This window comes from Herpailurus yagouaroundi, unplaced genomic scaffold (assembly GCF_014898765.1).
Source record: "Herpailurus yagouaroundi ecotype Mexico unplaced genomic scaffold, PumYag 159, whole genome shotgun sequence".
Classification (NCBI taxonomy): Eukaryota; Metazoa; Chordata; class Mammalia; order Carnivora; family Felidae; genus Herpailurus; species Herpailurus yagouaroundi.
In genome coordinates, this window is record NW_024412400.1 from 43,888,547 (window position 1) to 43,913,229 (window position 24,683).

Genomic DNA, 24,683 nt, shown 5'->3' on the forward strand with positions numbered 1-24,683 from the left:
GCCTATTGACCAAAGCCACTGAAAAGGGAGTTGAGAGGGGCTTCTCAGGGCAGTGAGGTTTTATATGGATACTTTTAAGGAGACATTAGGGCAACAGGGATCAAATTTGGATTGGATTCTGTCAAAAAAGAAAGGGAATTTGCTGATGACTATCTTAATTTTCACCCTGAAAGGAAAAAACTGAAGTGAGAGATATCAGTTTAAAAAGATGGGGCACCTGGGTGGCTCAGTCAGTTAAGTGACCAACTCTTGATTTCGGTTCAGGTCACTATCTCAAGGTTCATGAGATCATGCCCCACATCTGCTATCAGCACAGACCCTGCTTGGAATTCTTTCTGCCCCTCTCTCTCTCAAAATAAATAAAGTTAAAACATGTTTTTAATAAAAATATAAAAAGAAAGCAGCAGGCATCAGTGTTAGAGAAGATATTTAGTTATCTTTATGGTTATAGAGTGGCCTTGTCTTTATCTTGTTCCAAACATAGTCAGAATGTCACTGCATGAGCATTCTTTATATTCTGTAAACATTGTTAATTTCCACTTGGCAACATCATGATCCAACTGCTAGCAGAGCCGTTTTTCACTTTTCTGAACAAAGGAAAGTATTTTCTCTTAGACCAAATTAATATCCATTATATATGTACACATAGATGTTTTTATAAATAAGGAGTATACTATACATACTGTGTGATAATCTACTTTACCTAATAACATATCAGCAAGAGTTTTTCATAACAGTATTTATCTGCATCATTTTAAATGGGATAAACAGGTTTCCATTGTGTGGATGAGCCATACATATTTAACTAGTCCCATACTACTCGACATTACATGCCTGTGTGTGTGTGTGTAAGTGCATGTGTGTGCGTGCACTGGTTTTCTTGGGCTGCCATAACAAAATACCATAGACTGGTGGCTAAAGCAACAGAAATTAATTTTCTCAAGGTCCTAGAGGCCAGAAGTCTGAGATCAAGGTTATCAGCCTCTCTCCTTGGTGTGTAGATGGCTGTCTTCCTCTGGTATCTCCTATGATCTTCTGTGTGTGTGTGTGTCTGTGTTCTAATCACCTCTTCTTATAAGGACACCAGTCATATTGGATTAGAGCCCAATTATATGACCTCATTTTTATTTTTATTTGCTCTTCAAAGGCTCTATTTCCAAATACAGTCACATTCTGAAGTAATGAAGGTTAGGATTTTAGCATATGCATTGGGCTGGGTGGGTGGGGGATACAGTTCTAGAGGTACAGTTTGTGTGTGTGTGTGTGTGTGTGTGTGTGTGTGTGTGTGTGTTTATGCTTTTGTAATCAATGTAGTTATGGATATCTCCATATCTAAGATTTTGTGTATATCCACAGTTAGTTCTTAGGATACATTTCTAGAAGTGAGATTGCCAAATCCAAATAGGACCACAGTTCTAAGGCTTTGGGCAATATTGTCAAATTGCCCTAAAACAGTTGTTACAATGTACATTCTCACAAAGATGAGTAGGGGAGATTTTAGCCCTGTGTCCTTCAATGTGCTTTGTAGTGTTGCAATTATCTGCTTTTACTGGTTTTACATTTGGTAGATTTATCCACCTCCATATGAGTTCAGATGGCCTCAACATGTTAGTGAGACCAAAACTATCCATTTAATTACTTCACAAGTAAGAGTTTTCATCACTAGTTAATTAAACAAGTCAAAGGGAATGTCCTATTGGTAGTAAATCAGGACTGATTTCCATACACAAAGGTCAACATGTTAAAGTTAAGCTGTTGATGACAAAAATAGTTCCTTGATTTGTATCTCAAGCATTTATTATTTGGTACTCTATGACATTGCAGTAAACATTTGTTGACTATAGTTTAAACACTATCTGATCCAATTAGAATCATTCGGTTGCAAGTGACAGAAAAACTGAATTTAAATGGCTTAAGCTAAAAGGGAGGTGGGGGTGGAATTCATTGACTCATGTAACTGAAAATCCTGGAAGACACTATAGCCACAGGTGAGGCTTCATCCTGAAATTAAAGTCTGCCGCCAGGATCCACCTCTGTTTGGCTGCCTTGGGACTGGCTCGATGCCTAAGCTGTCTGTGGTGGCCTCTGACAGCCTCAGGCTTTGCCATAATAGTCACAAGATGACTGCAGGAAAATCAGAAGGAAGTCATCATTTGATACTGGGCAGGAAAACAACGAATACCACCATTCTGATTCTCCTAAAATTTCCAAATTTTCCTAAGTAGGAAATTTGGAAATCGTTAAGTCTAATGAAGGTGTTTGTTTTGTTTTGCTGGATCAAAGATCTTTTGTTTTCTTCACACAAGGTCTTATGATGAAGCAAAACACGTAAAACAGAATGAAATTGAGGTGCTTAGGTTGAAACCAGGGTGGGGACCCTAAGCCTCAAATATTTCACCCCATCTCCTTTTCCTCATCCTACCTGAACCTCCCACAAGATGCCCTGGTCACTCTAGAGCAGGGAAAATGAGGCCCCGAGCACATGCATGGCTTGCTCTAGGACAATAGCACATGAGTGACAGAGCCAATGGAACTCGAGTGCCCTAACTCTGTCCCCTCTGTCTTACTGATTCCCTCACCTCTGTTTACTTCTCACTGCCATTTTGAATATTGTGTTTCACTTCTATTTTTGATTTAGCACCTCTGCCGCCACCAAAGGAAAAAAAAAAACCAAGTCAACAGAATTGGAAGGCTCAGTTGTCCACCACGGGTGTAGAGGCACAGCCCTCGTGGCTCCACCCATAGTGGATCATTGAGACAGACTAAGGACCAACCAGATTCAAAGTTACACTGAGCTTCTGTATTCTCCAAGTCCACTTGAGGTTTTTATTTTAAATCACCAAGATGATGCCCCAAATCAGTGTTTCTCAGGGTATAACTTACAGATTTTGTGGCTACTTCTCTAAGATTCTCTTAGAAATTCCTGAGTTTAGAAGATAGTTTTGGACAGGGTGCAGGATGAGCAACAGAAGCATAGTGAACCAAAACAACAGTCCTAGGGATAGCTGTGCTACGAGAAAGGAAGGTTTTCAGTTTGACTTTAAGGGAAAGAAAAGTTTTCTTTTAGTACATAGTTGAGAGTTAAAGCCATTATTGAGAAAGAAATTAAAAAGATGACCAAATTTATGCAGATGCAAAAGGAATCCTAAGTGATTAAAAATAAAATAAATACTTTAAATAACTAAAATAAATAAAAATAAAATAATAAACAATACCATCTATGTCTGGTGAGAAGTATACCCCCAAAATATCACCAATACATTTCATTTGCATGTATAGCCAAGGGATAGATATGAGGAACCAATGTAATTCACTGTAGACTCACTCTCTCTCCCAGTTTTAATTAAAGCTTTTCTTATGCAGAAGATTAGTGACATAGAAAAACTGCATTAATAAATTTTCCAAATAAAACAAAATAAAAGGTTAAGAGTCATTGGGAAACTGGGTAACTTTCAGAGCCCCACAGATACAAGATTGTGGGTTAAAGCCAATGGTAAATGTCACAAGAGACCAGGAGGGGAGCAAGTCTCTCCTTTGCAAAGAACAAAATTTGGAGGGTCTCATTAAAGATAACTCCTTCTTTATATGGAGGAAAATAATTTCTATCAGAACAATGCTTTCTAGCAAAACCCATACATAACCTTTTTCATTGTACACTGGTATTCTGCAATTAAAAGCAATATTTAATTTGCTGAAGCTAGATATGTAGAGTTTCTCCAAATATTCAAGGTATAAAAGGAAACATTTTCCCTTGAACATAGAAGAAAAAAATTAGGAGAAAACTGTGTGTGTGTGTGTGTGTGTGTGTGTGTGTGTGTATACACACACATCCCTTTCAGATCCAAACTCACTTTGTGACATTAGTAACACAGAAATATATTAAACCTATCATTATTTGTGGGTAGAATCCTGAGGTCTAGTGCACAGAGAAATGTGACTGTCAGGAGAAATAATTCAGGTCAGGGAGGCATACATTTTTTTCATCTTTGTGTTTGAATCACCAAAGATATTAATTCATGTCCCCCTGTGACCACTCACTTCACAGTTCACACCTCAGTTTTTTGTCACTTGCTGTTACAATTTTATATTTACTCATCCATCTTTCCCACCACCAAACTCGGCAAAGATGAGGACTGTACCTTACTCATTTAGGATCCGGAAGGTCCTAGGAAAAGGCTTATGCCTCAAGCATTCAACAAACTGAGCAGGCACTCAATAAATAACAGGCAGAAAAGCGATCAAATGAATTGTATCAACACCCCTTCCACACTTTGATTTTCTGCCATTTTTACGTGTGTGTATGTGTGTGTGTGTGTGTGTGTGTGTGTGTGTGTGTGTGTGAATTAATAAAAGGTTACGTGTAAATTCCAAAGAAAGATTGGGTCAGAAGATTCAGAGACTATGGCCAAATAAGGATTAGGACTGTGGAAGAAAGTTCTAGAAACAGTGGGTAAAATTAATTTATCCCCAACAATGACTTTTGCCTTTCTCCTTTGTCAATTTAATAAAAAAAGATAATTAAGCCTAAAAATGCAGCATTGTCAGGGAAACAGCAGCTGAAGACAAATAGGGTATACCAGAAGAGGGCACTCTTATCACAGATATTTACAATTAACATTTTTTTGAACGTTTGCCCACAGCAGGGCCAAGGGAGAAAGCCCGGCATTCTTTCCAAAGGAGCTCATAATTCTCCCAGCCAAGCAAGGAAAAGGAAAAACACCAAGGGTAAAAAATCTAGAGAACAATGCCAAAGGTGATGACCATGCTCCCTGGCCATTGCAGTCTGGAAGCAGAGCTTTATATGGCTCTCAAAGGACTATTTACCTCCTCCTCACTAAAACTCAAAAAAAAAAAAAAAAATGCCCAAGGGAAACTATACCAAGCCAACCACATTCTGGTCTGCATTGACCCCTCCCTCTGTATTGCCTTTCAACTCTTTTTATTTCCATTTATTAGAACAAGTCATTTCATTCTAGGGCCAGACCAAACCAGGTTTGGGGACATTTGCCAGAAATCTGTAGTATTAAGTGATAGTGTTCTACTTTTTAGGGGAAGAACGGTTACATTCTCCCTTATGCCCCATGGACAGTGCCTGGGCTTCTGAGCTGTGGAAACAGATGAACCCTAATCTCTGCCTTCACCCTTCTTTGGGACAGTTGCAGACTGTAGACCTTTTGATTATCCTCTTCCTCTGACAGCTGTTATTGCACATGATTGATCCAGAGATTGGGAGGTCAGTACCCCATCTCATCCTGTCCCCAAAGTCCTGTCTTCCCCAAGACTAGCTCTGTTTGGGGATTTCACGTTGTGTCCAAAATATATCCTTCTCCTAGAGTATGTATGACTCTACAATTGCAACTCAGTTGCCCACCCTGATCCAGCCCTCTTCATTCCTATGAACTCCTAGGGGGTGTCTCCCTGCTCCAGTCCTGGTCCTCGATCAGTCCCACCCCCCTTCCGCCCCCACCCCTTCACCCCCACCATTGCACTGGAGTTCCCTTCCTAGATAAAGATCTGATCCTTGACTACTTCAGCCTCACTGCTCATCATTCTTCCCGTTGTTTACTCCAGCCAGATTGGCCTCTGTGTTGTTCCATGAACATAACTGTGCTGCTGCCTCAGGGCCTTTGTACTTGCTGTTCTCTCTGTCTGGAATTGTATTCTCCAATACCCACATGATTCATTCTCTCACTTCGTTCAGGCTGTGCCTAAATATCATGCCCTCCCTGACCATGGGCATCCAAAGCAGTACCTGCCGTATTACCCTCTACCCTCTTACTCCTCTTGCACTGTTTTATTTTTCTTCATAGGATTCATCACTCCTTGACATTATGTTATGCAGCCGATTGTTTATTTCTGCCAGCTCCATGAGGGCAGAGACTTCGTCCCACCTTGCCCAGGGCTGTATTTGCAAGTACCTGGCACTTTGGATGCTCCCGACAAATATGTGCTTAATGAATTAATTAAACCATACCTTTCATCCACTCAATTCTATCCTCCACCCCCTCAGGTATTCCTCATTCGTTCCAGAATTAAACCAAACCCTACGGTGTGGCATTCATTCATGGCTCATAATCTGACTTTCTTCTCCTTTTCTGGCCTCATCTCTTCTCACACCTTCCTCCCCGCAATGGACCCTGAATGCTAGTCAAACCTAGTAATATACCCTCCACTCTCATGCCTGCAAGCCTTTGCTGCTGCCTTATGTTCCATCATCATCTGTTGAAATCCTGCTAATCTCTTGAAAACCTTCTGACACACTATCTCCCCACAGAGGAGACATCTCTATTCTCCCTCCCATCCCAGCCATTGACAGTTCCATCCTTTGACATCAGTTTGTACATCTCTTACATTATGTCCTGTGTTACAAATTATTTCTCCATTTAACTTTCTCTACAAGTAGACAAAATACCTCAACCAGATATTCAGTCTTTTAACTCCCAAGCACATACAGCAGGGGTCTCAAACTCAAATGCCCACAGAAGCTAGGCAGAAAGTGAATTTGGGTGTATTTGTCTGCTTGGGCTGCCATAACAAAACACCACAGAGCAGGGGTGCAAACAACAGAAGCTTACTTTCTCACAGCTCTGGAGGTTGAAAGTCCAAGATCTAAGGTGCCATCAGCATTGGTTTCTGGTGAGAGCTCTCTTCCTGGCTAATAGATGGCTGCCTTCTCTCTGTCTGAGGGCCTTTCCTTCTCCTCTGTATACACATGGTAAGAGAGAGAGAGAGAGCGCTCTCTGGTGTCTCTTCCTCTTCTTATAAGGACCCTGGCCCTAATTGCCTTCTTTTTTTCTTTTTTTTTTTTTTTTTTAAGTTTGTTGTTTGAGAGAAACAGAGACAGTGCAAGTAGGGAAGGGGCAGAGAGAGAATCCCAAGCACACTCTGCACCACCAACACAGAGCCCAATGCAGGGCTTGAACTCACAAACTGAGCCAAAGCCAAGAGCTAGACCCTTAACCAACTGAGCCATCTGGGCACCCCGTCCCCCCTGCCTCCAATTGCCTTCTCGAAGGCCCTATCTCCACATATGGTCACACTGGGATTCGGGCTTCAAAACATGAATTTTGGGGGACACAGTTCAGTCCATAACAAAGGGCCAGATGGGGTTTAAGAAAACTGGAGGCAGTTCCCCACTCATATGGGGGAGCTACTACTCAGCTCTAGCACACGATCCCAGGCCTGACACACAAGCCTCATATTCCCCAACCTTCAAGATTTGAAAGAAACTGAAAATTGTAGGTGAAATTGTAGGTGTAATCTCTTAAATTTAAAATACCGGTAACCAATTAAAACACAGACTTAACTTATGACAGCAAAACATATACCGTCCGCAGGCAGGGTTCTGCCTGGGGACCAAGAATTGGCAGTGCCTGGATCCTGGGCCTATAGTGCCGGGCCTATAGCAATGCCTTGTTAAATGGTAAGCAAATGGCTCACTGATGTACTTGTGTGCCATTGTTTGGAAAGCTCTGAAATGAAAATGATTTGGTGGCGAAGTCTGACTTCTGACTTCTGGAAAGACTGCCTACTCCTCCCCCGTTTTCCGTTGTGTTTGTCCACTAACAAGTTCTACTGTCACTGCCCGCCTCTCCATTCCCGTCTTCCCTGCTCAGCCACACAAACCAGGGCAGACCCTTCCTTGGGGCTGCAATTAATAGGGGAGAGGGAGAAACTGGAGTCAGTTCACAGAAAGCCGCAGAAGAGATTAGAGGTCTGAGGAATAAAGATCAGGAGAGGTTAAAGGAGCCAAGGTAATTCTGTTCAGAGGCGAGAGGGTTACAGGGTTAGCCAGCAATGGTTTTCAAGTATATAAAAGGCTCGTGCCCAGGACAGTAATGAGCTGTTCTCCCTACTGAGAACAGAACAAACAGAAAACAGACTCCAAATGCAACGTGGGGATTTGGATGTTTTTCCCCCTAATATAGGCATTTGTAAAGGACTTCTGTGTTTGAATGGACCTTTACAGTGGAAAAGTTCTTTTTTTCATTCATTATCTCCCTTCTTGTTGTAACATTCTGTGATCCCAAGAAAGTCCTGTTAGAAAAGATTGTTCACAGTGAAAGAACGAGCTGTAAGGTGAAAGACTTTCATCTCTTCTAAGAAGATGGTGATGTGATGTTGCTCAACGAAGAATATAATATTTCTGTATTTACCTATGAGATTCGCTTCATACAGAAAGCCACAGAAATCCAAATGACTCCGGTAATATGTTCAAGGCCACAGATGGCTATAAACACCCACATCTTCCCCATCATGTGCTTTCCAGCTACATACTGAGAAAGCTAGGTTTTCTCCAGTAAACGAGGAGGGGTAATGAAGATATATAAACAAATAGACACACATGAGCAAACAAACAACCTGTTCCTTAAGAAGTGCAGAGTCATGGTCCTCCAGGACAGAGATGAGCTGCCCTCGCAGGACAGCTGGACGTTTCCTAGGAGCCTCTGTGGTGACTTAACATTTTCTTAACTTGGGAAGTGAAAGGGACAGCAGGGGAAGGCGTTTGTCTTTGGCAACTCTGGCAAACCTGAGCTAAGGCTCCAAGGAATCCCCTGGCAGAACAACACTGGTAAAGTCCTGGATGTTTCCTGTGTGCGTCCTTTCCCCTCTGTGGCCCAAAGCCCCCCAGCCCCCGTCCCTGGACACCTCCACCCATAGCGGGTTCTTTTTGCCAGGTGCACCCACGGAGAGGGTTAATCAGACCTGGAAGCCAGCCTGTTATCTTTCCTCGCACACTCTCTGACCAGGAATTCCAACCAAAGTGATGTGTCCTTGCTCCTTTCAAAGACCGCCCGTTGTCACATAGCTCGTGGGACTGAATCTGGAGGATTTCCAGGGTTTCAGATAAACACATGCCCTCACACGCCCCGTGCGGGTAAAACCTGCCTGGTTAGTCTGTGACATTCGCTCAGTCCCGAATTCGTCTTTCCTCCTCTTTCTGCCACTTCCCAAGGCTTACTTCTTTACCCCAATATCGCCTAATTACATTTTTCTTCTTGGTGGACTTTTAAGGGCACTCAGTACCATATTTTCATATGATTATATTAATCAATGAGGACAAGAATGACGATCAACATTAAATCAAAGAGAAGTGTTTTGGGATGCTGTGGTTCGTGTGGTAGGACTCTATCTGAAGGGTATGATAAGGAGAGGGGATTCTGTTTAATTATAGGTCATAAACTGTTGCTGGACATCTGGACTCAAGGAGACTAAACCAGGAATTTGGAAGGCTAGCAAACATGACACAGGTACTTAAGACCATGAATTTAGAAAAAGCTGAAGGGGCATCTTATCTTATTGCTGGTTGTTTCCTCCGATGCTGTTATGCTCAGTGCTATTGTGCTCTGCACTGGCTTAAACAGCCTAAAAATGGAGGGATGAGGTCATTGAATCTACTTTTTTTTTTTTTTTTAGTGTTTTATTTGTTTATTTTTGAGAGAGAGCATGCATGTGTGGAAGTGGGGGAGGGTCAAAGAGATAGGGAGGCACAGAGTCTGAAGCAGGCTCCAGGCTCCGAGCTGGCAGCACAGAGCCCGACCCAGGGCTTGAACCCACGAACCATGAGCTCGTGACCTGAGCCAAAGTTGGACGCTTAACCGACTGAGCCACCCAGGTGCCCCTTAATCTACTTTTAATGAGTAGAGATTAAATTACTCATTTGAAATTCTGTCGCATAAATTTGGAGCCAGAAAAACTGGGTTCTAATCCCAGATCTGCCATTTGCTGGGAGAACCTGGCCAAGAAATGTCCATCTCTAAAATAAGGACCATACCAACCTCCAAGGTGATTGTAAAAATTAATTTAAATAAAGATACATCATACACATAGCAGTTGTTAGCACGTTATCTTTTGAGAGATGGAACGCACCTCTCTAGATTCCAATCAAACTTACCTTGAAAGTGCACACCAACAACCTGGAATATTGTGGCAAAGGCAGTCCTGGTATGGGCTCAGAGATTGTACTTCCAGTGTATTTCACTGAGGTACAGAGTGTGTTCAGTGTATCCTGGGCAACCTCCCTCTGTCACCCTTCCTCCATCTTCCAGCAAACTCATCCATATCTGCCCTGCCCCAAGGCTACTCCTCTTCTTACCCTCTCCTTTACGTATGTATGTATTTCTTTATTTTCATTTAATTTTCTTTATTTTGAGAGAGAAAGAGAGAATGAGCAGGGTAGGGGCAGAGAGGGGGAGAGACAGAATCCCAAGCAGGCTCTGCACTGTCAGCAGGGCTCGAAGTCACACACTGTGAGATCACGACCCGAGCCAAGATCAAGAGTCAGACCACCCAGGCACCCCTATCCTCTCCTCTTTTCTTTTTTTTCTTTTTTAATGTTTGATTTTCTTTTTGTGAGAGGCAGACAGAGCACGAGTGGGGGAGGGGCAGAGAGAGAGGGAGAGACACAGAATCGGAAAGCAGGCTCCGGGCTCTGAGCTGTCAGCACAGAGCCCGACGTGGGGCTCGAACTCGCGTCTCTTACTGCAAGATCATGACCTGAGTCAAAGTCAGACGCTTAACCAACTGAGCCACCCAGGTGCCCCTTTCTCTCCTCTTTAATCAAAACTCTTTTTCCTTTGGGACTGTGATGTTTTGTACATGCTCAGGCAAAGGTATCATCAGTTCCCTCATCAGCCAACTAAAGAGTAAATGAAAAGCTCCTAACTGCACTAGACACTCAAGAGGTCTAGGTAAATGTGAGTTCTCATCCCTCATCTATGAAAAGAGAGATCTGAACAAGGTTACCTCTAAATTCCTATAATTCCACAGAAATTCATAGCCAAGTGTGAAGCCAGGGTATATTTGCGTGCTGGCAGAAATTTTTTAACCACCCACACTCCCTCTAATTGGGACTAATCTCCAGTTGGTAGGTTAAGTGATATTTCAAGATACTGAGAGAAACTGGATTGCCCCCAGCCCCCACACGAAGACCACAACAGTATTAAGCTCCTCACCACCCCACTTCTGAAAGGTGATTGGCCCTTGCCTTGAACACAAATATGATTAGAGAATTAAAATTAGGGTTACCACCTGTTAAGAATATTTGTGGACAGTCCAAGGAACCATAGGTCAACTTCATCCTAGAGGGACCCTTTGATCAGAAGCTGTGTCCTCAGGTTATCAGAAACATGACAGGCTTTTTGAGCAGACTCTAAGAATGGCCCAGGCACCCCAGGCTTCTGTAGCATCTCCTGGATTCAGGCTAGGGTGAACTGACCTCAATACGGCACTTGACATTAAGTCAAGTTTGGAATTCTGTGGCTGGTTTGTCAGGCAGAGGACCATCCACAGGACTGATGGCTCCATAAGAGCCCGGTAATGAAATTATGTGCCTAGGATACACAGCTGGCAATTATACTCTCTGTGGATCACTTCAGGCAGCAATAAAGATAAAGTGCTTTATAATGTATTCATTCATTTCAATATAGTCAGTAGTAAAGTTAGAAAGTGGTTCATATCAAGAAAAGGCTGTGAACTGCATTTGAAAAGGAAAAATGTGTTTTCTTAAAGGGATTATTTTGGAGAACCAAATGCATGTAGGTGAGATGCTTCATTAAATCGTAAGTCAGTTTGGCAGGTGATCCTAATATGCTCCTGGCAAAAGTGGGAATTGGAGCCATCGAAAGAGTGGAAACAAATGAGCTACAGGTGTGCCTTGTTTTTGTTCTGGGTCTCGCTTGGATTATTATGGGCTATATCAAATATATTTCAAAAAGTTTGTAGTAGATCATCCCAATAAGCAGATTTCAAATTTCTGGGAAGCATCAGATATTTATTTGATGGACACACAAGAGATAAAATGTGGTTTCTAGGATGTTCTCTTGGAGACTCAGCAGCTTCTGGGTAAATACCCTATTCTGAAGCTGTTCTCCCCCCCTCTCTCCCGGGAAAGAGGTCACACAGGGGGAAAACTGGACTCTTAAAGGAAGGTGAAAAACACTGAGGTAACCACCCAGAGAAGGGGATTGTCTTAGGAGAGGTTCTTCTGATACTTATAAAGAAGGTAAACCTAGAGAGCACCAAACAGGGTCCCTAGCCTTGTAATCCTGCCAGCCACCATCTAAACTATTGTTTCTTCTAAGCTAATCCATGTTTTTTTTCTTTTTTTTTTAAGTTGGGTTTTGGGGGGGAGGTTGTTTGTTTGTTTGTTTGTTTGTTTAGAGAGAGAGAGAAAGAGAGAGAGAATCTTAAGCAGGCTTTATGCTCAGTGGGGAGCCTGACAAGGGACTCAATCCCATGACTCTGGGATCATGACCTGAACCGAAATCAAGAGTCAGATGCTCAACTGACTGAGCCACCCAGCCCCTAAGCTGATCTATGTTTAAAGGTAACTCATCATCTTCCTTTTCTTCTTCTTCCCAAATTAGCCTCCTTTTTTAACTTTCCTATTTCATTTACTTAATTCACCTATCTGTTGAGAACCTTTGTGCCAGGTACAGTGTTAAGGGCAGAGTTAAAACTGAGGCACAGTCTTGGGTTGCCTGAGAGGCTCAGTCAGTTAAGCGTCTGACTTCGGCCCAGGTCATGATTTCACAGTTCGTTGGGTTCAAGCCCCAGGTTGGGCTCTGTGCTGATAGCTCAGAGCCTGGAGCCCGCTTCAGATTCTGTGTCTCCCTCACTCTCTCTGCCCCTCCCTGATCACGCTGTCTTTCTCTGTTTCTCAAAAATAAATAACTGTTAAAAAAAAAAAAATGAGGCATAGTCTTTGTCCATTTGCCCTCACATCCTAGTAACAAACAAACAAAACAGAAAATAACCAAACAAATGACTAAATACATAATATATTGTTAGATGAGGAAACATACTAAGAAAAATCAAGCAGCGTAAGGGGAAAGAGAGGAATGGAGTAGTCAGGGAGGGCCTCTCTAATGAGGGTACATTTTAGCAATGTCTGTGAACCTGCAAGAACTTTAGGGGAGAGTAATATCTTCATGTTTAGTGTATTGGTTGAAATTTTCAGTTTTCAAATTAGGAAGGTAAAATAAATGCGGGGAGAGGCAAGGTAGGGACTGAGAGTGAGGAAGCAAGTCAGGTGGATAGCTGGGGGAAGAAAGTTCAGGATGGAGAAACTGGCAAGTAGAAAGGCCTTGAGGTGGGATTTTGCAGGCCTTGTTCAAGGAGCAGCAAGGATATCTGTGTGGCTGGACAAAGTGAGCAAGTGGGATGAAGGGTAGGGCACGGTTCTCGGTTCTTATTCCCCTCCAGCATAGAAACTACAGATGCCTTTTACTCCTCCAACCTTTTCCTTGCTTCATCCCACTATATTTGGTTATCTTTTCTAAAGGATGATTCTCTAAAATCACCCTCTCCCCACTCTCCCACTGGAATGCAGGCTCCATTCGCTTTATGCCTGGATTACTGAAGAGCATCCTAACTGGCCTTACAAACCCGTGCAGCAGCATCTATTGCTCTAATCACTTTAAGCTTCCAGATTAATCTTCCTAGAGCATTGCTTTCATCAAATCTTTTCCTCCCTTGCATAAAAATGGCTTAGTATTACCTATAGGACAAAGCTCCTTAGCGTGCCCTTCCTCCATTCCTGCCTCAATCTGGCCTCAACTCCATCGCTCTGTGTCTCTGTTCCCACCTTCCCAACTCCAGCGACCTCCCTCCCCCCTCCCCCGTCATGCCGTATACTGGGTGTCCTCACTCTCAAGCCTTGAAGCCCAGCCAAAGACCCACTGTAGCCCCTCCCAAAAAGATTGTCTCCTCTCTTGAACAGCTGGCACACTAAGTCGCAGACATATCTCCAATTTACTGCCTAATGTACAGCACTTATAAGGCTCAGAGCTTTCTTCCTTAGTCCTAGCTCACTGGTTATACTAAATTCGTTGAGGCCGGGAACCAGGTCTCTACATCCTATACATCATTTGATGTGTCATGTATTTACAAGCCATTCTTTATATTATATGTGGTCAATAAATACTAACACAGAAAAAGTTCTAGGTTGTTAGGCATTGAATCGGGGGAAAAAACGAAATAAAATGATCGTATTATGTCAGTGAAGCCATCCTTTTTCTGCAGACAAAAGGGGCTATTCGATGCAAGGTCATTTTCCTTGTCATTCGGAGGAAGGTAGCCCAGCAGCATGGTCTCCGACATCTTATTTTGTTCACCCCTATATTCAGTAACTAGCTACCTAAGTAATCAGATATCTTACATATTTATTTTAAGCACTGAGTATACGTAACTACAAACTTTCTAGGGAAATGCTATCAACGTGACTGAATAAAATGTAGAAACTGTGCACAGCGATGTGGACTTCTAGTAGGGAATGCTAACAGATCTGAAGAGCTTTATAGAGTGAAAAGATACATTTCTTCAGTCTTCAGTACCAATATCAACAGGTGGGCAACAGCAATATTTTTTTCCTACACAGAAAGCTCACATGGGTGCCAGTAAAAACATAGGCGAAGTTCATAAATCTTGCATTGTTACGGAGAAAATATAAAATCTCATTCGTGAATCAAAACGTTTCTAACAAGAAACCAAAGTAAAAATTCCTTCCACCTTTGAATGCCTGATGGCCTTGCACACAGTTGCCCAGCAGAACTGAACTGTCTGGACAATATTTTATGTGTGTTCTTTGAAATTAGCACCTGCTAGAGTCTTTGAAGTCCTGTCTTTCAAAATCATAGTAACCATAATTAGGTTTAAAATAAAGGATGCAAGAATTCTGTATTCAATTCATATTTCATCTGGTTTCGGCAAGATGAAGCCCTTGAAGGGACGGGTGGGTGTGTAGGTGGCTGGGCGGGGCTGGGTGGCAAATCATTAACTTTGCCCTTTCTCTTACCTTGATTCCTGGAAAGCCAGGCTGCTCTGGTTACACCCCCCCCCCATGAAGGCTCAGGACAAGACTTGCTCATGATGACAGTAGGCAAAGGCCTTTCCTGACACGAGATGCAGCAGCCCGTGTACCCTCTGGGTCTTTCCACTAGCTGAAGCCTCGAATTCCTTCATTATTGGATAATTTGTACAGCTTTCTTCCTTCTCCGTGAGCCCGCAGGAATTCTAAGGAAAGATAATACTTCGAGCTGTCTTGTATATCTTAGGGCAAAGGTTGAAATTCTAGGTTTACAGGGCCAGGCAGGGCTAGGAGGGGACGGAAGCGAACAGCTCCAGTGAGCCCCGGCAACATGGCCCACCTTCCTCCTGCCAAGTCTGCTGACATTCCCGAAGAAGCCCAAAAGCCACTTTTCTATGTGAAATCCACCCCCTCCCTTTTTCTAATGTTGACAACTAACTATGGCTTGTTAAAACACCGTATAGATCAGGGGCAGGCGGGTGGCTCCGTCATTTAAGCGTCGGACTCTTAAACTCAGCTCAGGTCACTATCTCACAGTTCATGGGTTTGCTCCCCGTGTCAGGCTCCGTGCTGACATCATGGAGTCTGCTTGGGATTCTCTCTCTCCTCTCCCTCTCTCTCTGCCCCTCCCCTGCTCGTGTGCTCTCTCTCTCTCTCTCTCTCAAAATAAATAAACATTAAAAAAAAAAAAAAAAACTGTACAAACCAGACCAAATCCAGCTGCAGGCCAGCAGTGAAACTTGTTCGCAAGCTCGTCTCAGTACAGCTTGTGGGCAAAGGGTGGGTAAGAGCCAGTATCCACCTGGTGGACAAAGGCAAGAGGGAGGGGCAGTGCTTCAGAGAGAATGCAAAGGTCTGGTGAGTTGAGCAGCTTTGCCAAAAATGTGCTCTGCAGCAGTTTGTATGGGAGCCTGTCACCGGGAGGGAAGGGATCACACAAGGAGCCTCTGGTGGCAGCCTTCGCCACAGCCCCTTCGCCGTGAAGGCCCCTTCGCCCACAGCCTCTCTGCCTCTATTCCACCCTTCATTCAGGCCCACCTTATGCCATTCCTGGGCACATTTAAAAATATATAAGTTATGGCATTGCCAATATAAAGTCAAATATGAACCAGGTTAGAGTATATTCATTTTTTTTTCTTCTGATTTTAAAAGAAATTTACATTTTTTTCTCGGGCCTTAGGCCCGGGCTTACAGCGCCTAAAAGATAAAGTTGGTCCTGCCTCCAGCGCAGCAGTGCTTGGCTTAAATGCCAGGTGAAAACTCTTGGTTATTAGCTACTGGTGCATGTCACTGTAAAAATGACAAATCAGTAGTCACATTAGGAGGCAGCTGCGTTGCTGTGGACATAAGCATAGGCCATAAAAATGGAGTGCGTGGGTTCAAATCCCAGCCTTGCCATTTGTAATTTAAGTGACATCAGGCAAGTCATCTGCCCTCTCTGTGCCTTGATCTCCTTATCCATGAAGGAAGAATAACAATACTTCTCTGGGGATCACCATGAGGATTAAATGGGTTAGTATATGTAAAAAGCTTAGAAAGTCACCTGGCAAAAGGAAGAAACAAACGTTAGGTATTATTTTGTTCTGTTGTGTTCCCACAACTGACTGGCTTTATGGTTCTGAATGTTGATGAAATTACTGCATTAACGTGTAAAAACTCTTGAAGAACCAAGCATTCTCTGGTCACGAAGGCAATAGCTTTATCTAGATTCCCTAAAGGTAACAACTCTATAAAATTTGAGAGGTAGATGAATATCTATGCAGGCTTGGCTTGGCTAATTTTTCATTTTATTTTGTGTTCTTTCTTTCCTGATTTCCCCCATTTGTCTCTAAAAGAAGTTCAAAGTGGAGACTTGAACTTAGAAACTTATCCATGGATTGTGTTTTATATCCTGAAGAGATATGGTCTTTCAATAAATATGCCTTGCATTTATCAAGTGCCTAGCAGCCTTCAAAGCACTCAAACATTATACAATGTTATGCACTTGAATTAGCTAAAAACAAGAGGGAATTTTAGAAAATTTCATGACACTGGGAGGACCCAGAGTGCCGATCTCCCTCGTTGTCCTGGGGTAATCGTCAGCAGTGATTTCTGTTGTTATCCAGAGAGGCATAGAGTGAGCAGGAGTCTCTCAAGTTATCAGCGCATCCCTCATTTGCTAAACACACAGTTGTTTCCTCAAGGTCATGTTGGTGAGTCTCAAGCTCTTCATGTCTAGTCTTGCCATCTCTGTCATCATTTTGCATATGTTGCTTATTCTGAGTTCTTTTCTATGAATCCACCCATACCTGTAATGCTAGAATTGTTGCAGCTAAAGGCAGTTACAGACTTTCGTGCAGATTTTACATTTCTTTTGGTGGAAACAAAAAGTGGTGCTCAAAACTGCATGTTAAATGAATGGACAAAAGTCCTTTAAGCTGTCATCTCATGTTATCTTGTGATCATGGACTTCCTCAGCATTTTATAAAGCAGGAGGAGGAAATAGAGACCCTCGTGCATTATCAGGTTCTCAGCCTACATGTACTCCATATGGTTCATAGCCACATGTGCCATGAAGCATTTCTATTTCCAAATATTTATAGATATATTAAAATGAGTGTTGTTTGATTGCAAAAGAGCTGGCAACAATGTATCCACAGCCGCATAATTTGGTGATTCCTGAAGATAAGAATAAGGGAGGTCATGTGGAATTATGAGCTATGCTGAGCCTGCATGCCTTGCTCTCTCTACATAATCTACTTTTAACTGCTCAAAACTACAAAATATATATATATGTGTGTGTATATATATATATATATATATATATATATATATATGTATTCTCATCTCATCTGAAAGAATGACTCAGCTTTATTTTTTAAAGTTTATTTAATATTTATTTTGAGAGAGAGAAAGAGCACAAGCAGGTGAGTGGCAGGAAGAGTGGGAGAAACAGAATCCCAAGCAGGCTCCACACCATCAGCACAGAGCCTGATGTGGGGCTTGAACTCACGAACTGGGAAATCATGACCGGAGCTGAGATCAAGAGTTAGATGCTTAACCGACTGAGCCACCCAGGTGCCCTAGGAATGGCACAGCTTTATATCTCTTACACCAGCCAAGAAAAAAATGCAGCTTCCAAGACACAGCTTTATTGTAGTCTAATAGTTCCCTTTCTAAAAAAAAAAAAAAAAAAAAAAAAAAAAAATCAACAAAAATCTCTTGCACATTTGCAGAATACCTTAAAATCAGCAATTCCTCCCAATAGTATTGTTAACTCACTTTGTAGTGAAGGTGCTAAAGAAAGTTTGAGACACATTATGGACTTTTTATAACTCACATTCTATTCAGTTGTTGGGTCCAGTGAGCCATGCTGTGTTCCTAATGTTCAAATAGATGTCCGAATCTTTCTTTGGGCCAAAATAAACCAATTGGTTGCATCAGGAATAGCTGCTTTGTTAAAAACCAGAGTCATTTATAAACAGAATGGTCGTTTCCTTATAGCAAAAGAACAAAACCCGTTACTAACCTATGCTCACATACGATGTTCAGCTCTGTGGGCCAAATGCAATTCCCGAACATAAGCCACATCAGCATTAAGTGCTGGATACAGGCTAATATATGGGCTCTTTTTAACTGGACTATTAAGTCCATTAACATTTAATGAAACAATTTTACCTTTACCCACAAAAACACTCACAATGCCTTTCCATCAACTCCCTAAAGGCAAAACAACATAAATTTAAAAGAAAAAGAACTATGAAGCTTTGCTCAGTGCAGATGATTTCCATAGGACAGGTTAAGTCCTGAATTTCTGTCTCAGTGCAGTCCATATTTGATTTTTACTACAAAGATAAACTCAAACTGGCAATTACCCTTTGCTAACCTTACCAAATAATCTCAGCGTGAAAACACTGGCATTTTTCTTACTATAGTGTAATCTATATAGAATTAACTGAAGTAATTTCACAAAGAGTCTTAGTAATCCATTTCACATTTATGCTATGAAGCATTATCTTTAAAACTATCATGTTTAGTTATTTTCCCTTTACAACAGTCTCAAAGTAAAATTATATTCACTTTGGCTTGAATGATGAAGAGCTAGAAACCAAAGTCCTTTACAGAGATGCACTGTCACATTGACACAGAGAGATATATGTGGAATGCAGGTAACTCAGATTGTCTGGTCATTTGTGCTTTTTTTCCCCGTTACCTTCAACACGTACATGCACTAGTTTAAACTTATTTTTGTTCTGAACCTATGTCTGCATATTTTTATAAACAATATTCCCAAGGCCTATTTTGAAACTTCTAACGTGGAGAGAAGAGAAATTGGTCCCCTTATTAAGCTTTTTTAAAAAATTATTAACATATTCTTATTCATGTTTCTTAGCGTGATGCACTAGCTGGACAATTCTATAGATTTAACGACTCCGTATCCACTCCTCCAAATCTGACGCCTTTGGAAACAGCTCTCCCTCAGTTAAAAAAAAAAAAAAAAAATCAACTACAAGCATCCATGACTCCTAGTCATGTTTTTGGCAAACTTATTTAATAATCTAATGATTTAAAAATACATCATATTTTTTTTAAACACCTGTCTTGGAAGACCTCACATAGCAGCTTCAGGGATTTGAATACCTTTGAGAAACCTGAACATCTAAAGGAGTTAGTGGGACTGATGCAGTCAAGGCACTGAACATTTGACATGGCAGTTGTAGAACTTGTAAATGTACCACAGTAGGAAGCAGCTTTCCATGGACTTCAAAGAAAACGGCAGTTAATTATCTAGCTTTCAGGAGCGATGTGGACTTTACCGTGACAGCTGTTAGGCGAGGACACATGGGCATCTCCACAACCGAACATCAGCTCGTGTCATTGTTTGGCTTGGATCTCATTGGAAAGAAATGCTTAAGGTCTCAGCTTGGTTCAATTCAAATTAGTCTAAGAGTTTTCCCAGATGGTTTCTCAGCACAAGCTTATTTCTCACCCCCAGAGCCTGTGCCTCGCCATCACCTCAGATCTGCAGTCGACATGCTGTTTGCATATGCTCAGGCTCCATTTTTAATGCCATACGTGGGATATATCCATTTGAACTTTCTCCTCCCTGTTTTTATTGTGAATTCAACCTGGGAGTCTTGTAACTTAGGAGAGAAAAGAAATGCTGCTGCTTTTTAATCTCTCTCTCTCTCTCCGTCTCCCCTGCTCCCTCCCTCTCATCCACCCTCCTCACTTTTTTCACCAACAGAGAAGATTGGCTGTTTCTACCTGGTGCATAACCGGTGGGGTGTCTTGGGGCGTTCTTCATGGCGGGCCAGATATAGTGGGCCCAACTATTATTTGGCTTTCATGAATCCTAGCATGGCCTGGCTTGTCCACAGTTTCCCAGAGCATCAGCTCCATTATGGAGCCGGTCAGCCTTCATATCAGCCATGACAAATGCCCAGAATAACCAAGTTCATTCTTGGCCTCTCCTAACACCACCTCCCAGTGGAGCATTGTGGTCACAACTGTGCACTTTGCTGCATCTAGCACTATTTTTAGATCCAGAACTCATCCTTCTTGAACAATGTCAGGTCATCCATAAACACAGGGGATGTGCCCTCAAGGAAAGAAGGCGAAAAGAAAGTAAAAGAACATATTCCTTTGATTAGACCTGCTGGAGATAGGGAAGGATGAAATTTGAAGGGGAAAAAGTGAGGGGCAGGGTTATAGGGTTCAGAAAACTGATTAGAAAAAAGTTGAGAGAAGGAAAACTTCTCAAAAAAAAAGAAAAAAAAATGAAGTGCCAAACTGTTTGATATCATCTGAACTAACTTCTTCCCTTTCAGAAAAATGTCTGCCTTTAAGTACTCTAAGTTAGTGAGGTCTTGCTGTTAAACTTAGAAAGTAAAAAGTAGAAAGAAAAAAAAAAACCACTTGAACAAAAATCCCTAGCAATTGCTGATCTCTCATTGCCATTCACTTCAATCAGCCCCATACTGTTTCGTGACATGTCCAAAGTCCCAAATGAGGCCTTGCTGATTTCAAGCAGTCGGTAATATATGTGCAATATATGCAGATTCATCTTCTGGGGACTCCAAAAACCCGGACTCTTCTAGTCCCTCCACCTCCAGGAAACAAATATCAAATGCTTTCATCTTTCTAGTAGGAAAAATGTTTTCAAGCTGCTTGTAAAATGTGGGGTGTCAATGATTTGACAAAAATATTATACAAATTTATTAATTACCTTTAAACATGTTTCTTTGCAGTTTTCAGCTCATCTTAGATTAAGTGCTGAGCAGAAACTGGCTTTGTTTCTTGCCGCCAAATTACACAAGATGCATAAATCTTTAATGTTCTTGGTTTCCTTTAGTGACTCTGCTTTCTTCTAAAAGTGCCCAAATACCTCTGAAACGCATGCGGGATAAATTCCCAAGATGCCAGGCTTCGGGCCAAAGTACACAAAGGTGACAGGCTGCAGCTGCTTCCTTCTTCCTAAGGAAAATGGTGCAAAGATGTGAGGCATTGGATACTTGACAAACGTGTGATTGCCAGTGTTCAGGCTCTGTCTTCTAAGGAGATGCTGAGTAGACCATGTTAAAGCAAACTGCTTTATGTGGAGAGTACATAGTTAATTAAACCTATGTTTGCTAGTCTAAATAAGACAATGTGTGATCAGTGAATCATAAAAGCTGAGAATGGGAATGTACTTTAAAAATCATATGGCCTTGGAGTGCCTAGGGAACTCAGTTAAGTATCCAACTCTTGGTTTTAGCTCAGGTCGCGATCTCACGGTTTCATGAGTTTGAGCCCCACGTTGGGCTCTGCACTGGCAGTGTGGAGCCTACTTGAGATTCTCTCTCTCCTTCTCTCTGCCCCTCCCCAACTCGTGCTGTCTCTGTCCCTCTCAAATAAATAAATAAAACTTTAAAAAAATTATATGATCCAGAGATCTAATCCAAGAATACCTGCCATAATACTCCTACCAAGTAATCATATGTTTTTTTTTTTAAGTTTATTTATTTCCTGACAGAGAGAGAGAGACAGAGAGAGTGCACACGAGTGTGAGCTAGGGAGAGGCAGAGAGAGAGGGAGACACAGAATCCGAAGCAGGCTCCAGACTCTGAGCTGTCAGCACAGAGCCCGACGCGGGGCTTGAACTCATGAACTGTGAGATCATGACCTGGGCTGAAGTCGGACACAACCGACTGAACCACCCAGGTGCCCCCCAAGTAATCATATGTGTGAACAACTCTGGAGCAGAGCATCTACTTTGTGTTAAAATAGTCTATACACATACACACAATTGTAATTCATATCAGACAAATGGATAATCTCTATAACATGGAGAGCTACTACATAATAGCTCTGACAGTGAAGAGCCTGCTTGGGATTCTCTCTCTCTCTGCCCCTTTCCTGCTAGTGTTTCTCTCTAAATAAATAAATAAATAAACATAAAAAGAAATAAACACAGATATGCTAAACTTCACTCATCAAATCAAAACCACATTGAAGTACAGCTTTTCAGGGGCACCTGGGTGGCTCAGTCGGTTGAGCAACCGACTTCAGCTCAGGTCATGATCTCACGGTTTGTGGGTTCGAGCCCCATGTCGGGCTCTGTGCTGACAGCATGAAGCCTGGAGCCTGCTTCTGATTCTGTGTCCCCCTCTCTCTCTGCCCCTCCCCCACTCACGCTCTGTCTCTCTCCGTCTCAGAAATAAATAAACATTAAGAAAGCAAATTAAGAAAAAAAAGAGAGAATAGCATTAGAAATACAACTTTTCAAATATCTCATATATTCCTGAAAGGAGTATAAATTTGTACAACCCCTATAGAGTAAAATTTAGTAATTAAAATAACAAATGTATATACATGCTTTTATTCACTATTTCAACTTTTAGGAATTTTTACACAGGCAAAATGATCTATTTAGATAGGTAATCACTGAAGTATTGTTAATAATAACAAAAGATGTGGAAATAACCTAAATACTCATTAACAAAGACCCAGTTAAATAAACTGTAGTATACCCATGCAATGGAGTACTATGCAGCTATAAGTAACAATACTACTAATAAGGCATCTCTTAATGTTCATAATAGAAAGTTCGTCAAACTTTATTGTTAAAAAAAAAAGTTGCCCTCAGGAAACTAGAAATGCAGACCTTCCTCAACTTGATAACGAGCCACCATTAAATAAATAAATAAATAAATAAATAAATAAATAAATAACAAAAAAAAAAAACCCTAACATCATAGTTAGTGGTGAGAAACTTGAAGCTTTCCCACTAAGATCAGGAAGAATACAAAGATGTTCCCTCTTACCACTGCTTTTCAACATCACACTGGATATCCTAGCTGATGCAAGAAGACAGTAAAAGGAAATAAGAGGTATATATATTGGGAAGAAAGAAAGAAAACTGTTCACAGATGACGTGATCATCTATGTAGAAAATCTGAAACAATTGAACAAAAAAAAAAAATACTCTTGGAGCTAATAAGCAATTATAGCCAAACTGCAGGATTCGAGGTTAATATACAAAAATTTACCACTTTCCCATATACCATCAGTGAGCAAATGGAATTTGCTTAAAACGCATGGCTATTTACTTCAGCATCCCCCCAAATGAAATACTTAAGTATAAATCTAACAAAGTATGTACAAGATTTATATGAGGCAAACAATAAAATTCTAGTAGAAGATATCAAAGAAGAACTAAATAAATGGAGAGATATTCCATGTTCATGGGTAAGAAGACTCAATATTGTCAAGTTGTAGGTTCTTTTCAACTTGATTTATACATTCAAAAGAATCCCATTCAAAATTCCAGGAAGTTATTTTGTGGATATTACCAAACTGGTTATAAATTTTATATGGAGAGGGGCGCCTGGGTGGCTCAGTCAGTTGAGCATTCGACTTCGGCTCAGGTCATGATCTCACAGTCCGTGAGTTCAAGCCCCACGTCAGGCTCTGTGCTGACAGCTCAGAGCCTGGAGCCTGCTTCATATTCTGTGTCTCCTTCACTCTCTGCCCCTCCCTCACTCATGCTCTGTCTCTCTCTGTCTCAAAAATAAATAAACATTAAAAAAGTTTTCTTTTTAATTTTATATGGAGAGGCAAAAGACCCAAATAACAAACTCAAGACTAAAGAGCAAAGTTGCAATACTAACACCACCTGACTTCAAGACTTACTATTAAGTTACAAAAATCAAGACAATGTGGTATTACAAAAGGATAGACCAAAAGATCAATGGAGTAGAATAAAAAGCCCGGAAGTAGACCCACACAAATATAATCAATTTATGTTTGGCAAAGGGGCAAATGCACTACAATGGAAAAAAATTCATCTTTTCAACAATTGGTGCCGGATCAACTGGATATTCACATGCGAGACTAGACACAGATTTTACACCTGTTACAAACATTAACTCAAAATGGGTCATGGACCTAAATGTAAAACACCAAACTATAGAACTCCTAGAAAATAGCATAGAAGAAAATTTGGATGGCCTTGGGTTTGGCAATAACTTTTTAAATATAACACAAAAGGCACAGTCCACGAAAGAAAGAATTGATAAGCTAGACTTCATTAAAATTAAAATTTTCTGCTCTGTGAAAGACACTATCAAGAGAATAAAAAGCTAAGCCACAGACTGGAAGAAAACACTCGCAAAAGACTTATCTGATAAAAGACTGTTGCCCAAAATATACAAAGAACACTTGAAAGGAAATAATAATTAGGGAAATGCAAATTAAAACAATGAGATGCCACTACACATCTATTAGAATGGCCAAAATCTAGAACACTGACAACAACAACTACTGGTGAGCGTGCGGAGCAACAAGAACCCTCACCCATTCCTAATGGGGGATACAAAATGGCACATACAGTTTTGAAGACAGTTTGGGAATT

General features: G+C 41.4%; 1 protein-coding gene across 2 annotated transcripts in view; it reads left to right on the forward strand.

Moving 5' to 3' along the window:
• The window catches only part of GYG1 (glycogenin 1), a 75,862-nt gene that overhangs the window by 3,471 nt on the left and 47,708 nt on the right, over positions 1-24,683 (forward strand). The window lies entirely within an intron of this gene.